At 39.6% G+C, this 5,275-nt stretch overlaps 1 long non-coding RNA gene across 1 annotated transcript; it reads left to right on the top strand.

Moving 5' to 3' along the window:
• Window positions 1-5,052, top strand: LOC125263773. Its single transcript, XR_007183892.1, has 4 exons — window positions 1-219; window positions 324-513; window positions 2,196-2,341; window positions 3,086-5,052. It is a non-coding gene; the product is annotated as an uncharacterized LOC125263773 (long non-coding RNA).
• Window positions 5,053-5,275: the final 223 nt, after the last annotated feature.

The raw sequence follows: 5,275 nt of genomic DNA, 5'->3' as shown, positions 1-5,275 counted from the left end.
AACTTCTGGATTATGACAAATAATGTCTTAAGCCCTTAAATGCATTTCAATCACCTGCCTAATAAAATTATACAGCTTTAACTGCAGCAGAAGAACCTCCCTCTCAGTAATGATGCATAAATAAAGAAAAAGACCAGCACGCATTTCTTTAATCCCCCTCCCATTGTGAATCTTATTTCCAGACTGTGATCCAGGGCTAATTGGAGAACTTTGGGTAAGGTATGTTGTGTGGGACCTTTAACCTGTTGGGGGCTGGGCATATTATTGAATAGGTATAGAATGACTGAGTCTCTGGTGACCCTGTTCTGACCTTTTCCCTTCAGTCCCACATGGTTGCCAATAGTGACGGCTCCGGTTGATCTTCACCTGTCAAAGCAAGACTTTGACTAAAGACTTGCAGCTTGGGAGGAGGAAACCAAAACAAAAAAGGAGGGAAAGAAAAAACAACGCATATAAACTGGTCTCTCACTGCCATGGCTTTTCAAAACAGAAATGCATGACTGACCATCAGAGGTAAAACACATTCATTACACGTGTATTTTCATGCTTGTTCACTTTCTATACAGTTGTTTTTGCGTTTTCTGTTTTTAAGCTGCTGTGTCATCTTCTTTTGAGCTATATAATACATGTTCTGCATCAGCAGGTATGTATAGTCGATAAAAGCCGACCGCTAGCAGCCAAGGTGGCGAGTCTTAAGCGCTGTTTGGTGTTGTAATGGTATGGCATGTCTTTCAGTAGCTTCTAGTGAGTTTTTCAAAGGGCTGTTATTTGAAAACATGGGCAGTTGAATGATGACTTGTGTTCTTTCAACGCGAAACCTAGCTTCCTCTCACCTCTTGGATTTCATCACACTTTTTGTTCTCGAATTGGAATGCGTTTGAAAGGCAACAAGATTGCTAATTAACTCCTGGCAATGCTATATTTATAAGTGCTTATTCTTCCAAGAAAAGAAAGTGTCATTCTTACTGAGTACGAAAAAGTTTCATTGGTTTGTAGTTAGAAATTCCTCCATGCTGATTTATGTTTAGTTGGTCAATGATGTAAAAGAGAGTCCATGATTAAGAAAAATAAGGAAAATCTAGGTTGAAACATGTTGAACAGTTCTTAATAATGTACTTTTTTTATATCATGAATTATTCATTTATAAATGTCATCGTTTTGTGGAGGGTTTACCATTTTACAATGAACATTGCTTTGTTATGAAAAAGTTAAACTACCTGATATTTTAAGAGAATTATTGACCATGAAACAAAGTCATGGGGGTCCTCTCTATGATATCACTTCCTGTTTTTTTTTTTGGTAGGGGGGATTTTGGATGCAACCATACAGATCATTGAAAAAGAAAATGTAGGGGGAGAGGACTTGTTTTTGTCCATCAGTTGTTGACTTGATTTTGAAATGTGGGTGTTGCACTCAAAAATGAATGCAAACTTGCAGTCATTTATGGAGGAATTTAAGCAGACTACATGATTGGAAAAGTTCGGCATATGTCATTTTGAGTAAACAATCAAAAACAAAACACACACACACACACACACACACACACACACACACACACACACACACATATAGATATATAAATGCATGCTAATCATAGAAGTGGTGCCTTCAAGTTATATAAATAATATAATGAATATATGACTTTTTAAAATGCATTTTTAGTAAATTAATACATAGAACAAAAAAAAAAAGCATCACGTCATTGACCTCAGTACTCTTGGAACACTTGGAAAGCATGGCTTTTTGGACTTGAGAGCAGACAAGGAAGCTAACGAGCTCAGTCTTTCGGATAACACAAGTGGCCTCCTTGTAAAAAGCCAATAATCCTTACAGTTCTGGTTGAGTAGCTTAAGACCCCCCTTGATCTTTGGGAGGATGGGAGTCAAACATTCCAATCCCGACAATCCCCTTTGGCGATCTCCGTCAGTGTAAAAGACAAATTTGGCCCAGAACCTTTTCCCTCTGAGTTTTATTTGCATTAAAAAGGTTATGAAAATAAATTTCGAAGTTTAGGGGGATGGGCTGGATGAAGTCTAGAGTAGAAGGTTTGAGTGACAAGAAATTGGCAGTTTTTCTCATCTGCTTCTTTGTTTGTTTCAGCAGACCTCAACAATTCCGCCTGTTCCTATGTGCAGTCTATAAGGGGCGTCAGGAACGGTGGGGGCTACCTGTTAACAGTTGTGCTTTTATTCCAGGCACCCCAGGGAGGCAGCAGGCACGGTCCGCTGCTGCTTAAAGACTTGGCTGCGGAGCCAAAGACACATCTGGTCCGTTTGAGCCGTGCAGATGCTACTTGGAACCATCTCCATTCCAAAGAATCGTCTGAAAGAATACGGCACATGTAATAATGAGCTCTTTTTCTTCAAATGGTCTCATCGTCAGAGCATTTGGACTGAGATGAGGCAGTTTCAATAGGAATATAATCTGGAACGAATTGAGCAAATTGTAACTCTGACGGGTAAATCTCAAGTTCCCAGTGTCTTTTCATGTAAACTGGCTGAAATTCTGTGAAAGACCTAAGTTCTCAGCATATACATGGCAAAAGTCCAATATATGTGCAGTGACAAATTAAAGGGCCATTATCAGCATTGTGTTCCGTGATGTACGGGCCGTCTTAAAACTGCATGAATTCCCATGCTAGCCTGAGCTAATCTATGTTGGTTAAAGCCAATTCTGTCACTCAAACACTCTATCTATCTATCTATCTATCTATCTATCTAGCTATCTAGCTGTCTGAGTATATTAGGGAAGATGTTTATCAGAGTCTTGATTCTTTTTTGTAGTGTGAAATGGATTATATTTTCTCCATCTTAGACGTCACAGCTCAGGATAGAGGCTAGTGAAGTGTTTGGGACTGTGCACATTCACAAAAGTCATATTTTAGTCAACTAGCCAAAACTATGATCTCTCGGTTGCACAGCTGAGCCTTACACCGTGAGGTCATCTGCCAACAATCACCATGTCTTTCAACAAGTACATGCAAAACCATAACTTTGCCAAGAGCGTTTTTATGTTACAATATTTTATGACCATGTGACTATGTTTTCAGCAGCCTTTATACTTTGAATAATGAGACTGTAAACAGTTTGTTTCTAGGCAACATGGTGAAGGTGCAAGCTGATGTCCACGGACCTGTTCCAGCGCTGATGGAAAATCTGCACTGTGATGCACACAAGATCTTGCGGGTGTTGCTTGAGAGAGACACAGTTCCATGTGGCCCTGGAGAGCCATGAAGCCGGAATTGCACCATTCCTGGTCCAGTCCAGACAGAAGGGCCTGTCTGGAATGCAATGTGTTGGCCATCTGCAGACGGATGTTCATAGCCGCTCTCAAAAGACCAAACACTCGCCTGAGAAAGTCCACATCAGAACATCGGATGGTGGCAGCTGCCCAATTTTGTCATCTCTTTGCCGTCTCCATTCATCTGTGAGCATAAAATGTGGAAACTCATTCTTTGGTTGATTTATTGATTTAGTAATCAGTCCGAACCATCTGCTTGCATGAAAACTAGGTCATGCTGAAAGCCGAGGACACAACAGCGACGGTTTTGTCAGAGAATAAGGTTGCTCTAAGAAATATGCGACTTTTATCAACACCGAGTTCATCGGGACATGCTCGGGTGACGGAACAGGGATGGAAGAAGATGAAAGACTTGCGCTTTTTCTCTGATCCTTTCGTTCGCTCTTATTGTCTCCTCAGCGTTCTCCTGAGATGAGGGTTATGGACTACAGAGAGGTTGAATTTGGCTGCATTCCAGCCACATCTGCTCTACTGCTGTTGCACTTCTCTCTCTTGTATTTTTACACTTACTGCTCTCGTTTATTGCAGCATGCGCACACGTTTTCAGTCTTTAGAAAGACACTAATGACACGTTGCCTATGGATTAGAATTGAACCAAGGCGTTCCTTGATTTCCTGATTCAGTTAGGTATGGCAGGATAAAAATGGTTCAGTAAGAGAATACCTTATAGATAGTATTATTAATATATTTTACATTCCCTAACACTTTTATGTCAGAACAGTTTGGACTGAGCATTTGGACTGAGATGAGGCAGTTTCAACAGGAATATAATCTGGAACGAATTGAGCAAATTGATGGGTAAATCTCAAGTTCCCAGTGTCTTTTCATGTAAACTGGCTGAAATTCTGTGGAAGACCTAAGTTCTCAGCATATACATGGCAAATGTCCAATATATGACATCTGCACACTTTTTCAGTCTGTAGCAAGACACTAATGACACGTTGCCTATGGATTAGAATTGAACCAAGGCGTTCCTTCATTTCCTGATTCGGTTAGGTATGGCAGGATAAAAAAAAACAGTTTTTTTTTTTAAATAGAGATTTACTTAGTGGTTAACACAGCCTTGGTGCTCATATGGCTGACTAGAGTTTGAACCTGGAGATGTCCTATACTCCTTTTCCTGTTTACTCTATAATGTTGATAGCAATTAACCCAATAATACCCAGATTTTACCCAAAGATGTTGGAATTTGAAATTATCGGCCAAGTTCATAGGACGTTAAACTTATAGGAAGTTTAATTTATAGTAACAAATCAGAAATAATTATGTAACTAATAAATTTTTTGGACAATCAGTTTAGATTTATAATATGTTTGTGTGTTATGTGATGTGTGTGGCAATGTCCGGCCATCTGTTTGTGACCTCAAGCTGAAGCAAACTTGGGTTCTGCAGCAGGACAATGATCCAAAACACACCAGCAAGGCCACCTCTGAATGGCTGAAGAAAAACAAAATGAAGACTTTGGAGTTGCCTAGTCAAAGTCCTGTTGAAATGCTGTGGTGTGACCTTAAAAAGGCGGTTCATGCTCAAAAACCCTCCAATGTGGCAACAATTCTGCAAAGATGAGTGGGCCAAAATTCCTCCACAGCGCTGTAACAGACTCATTGCAAGTTATCACAAACGCTTGATTGCAGTTGTTGCCGCTAAGAGTGGCCCTACCAGTTATTAGGTTTAGGGGGCAAGCACTTTTTCACACAGGGCCATGTGGGTTTGGATTTTGTTTTCCCTTCATAATAAAAACCTTCATTTAAAAACTGCATGTTGTGTTTACTTGTGTTATCTTTGATTCATATTTATATTTGTTTGATGATCTAAAACATTAAAGTGTGACAAACATGCAAAAAAATAAAACATCAGGAAAGGCCAAGCACTTTTTCACACCACTGTGTGTGTGTGTGTGTGTGTGTGTGTGTGTGTGTGTGTGTGTGTGTGTGTGTGTGTATATATATATATATATATATATATATATATATAT

This window comes from Megalobrama amblycephala, linkage group LG2 (genome assembly GCF_018812025.1).
Source record: "Megalobrama amblycephala isolate DHTTF-2021 linkage group LG2, ASM1881202v1, whole genome shotgun sequence".
In the NCBI taxonomy this organism is placed as follows: domain Eukaryota; kingdom Metazoa; phylum Chordata; class Actinopteri; order Cypriniformes; family Xenocyprididae; genus Megalobrama; species Megalobrama amblycephala.
Note: the sequence above shows the minus strand (reverse complement) of the source record. Positions and strands in the feature narration are given on the sequence as shown.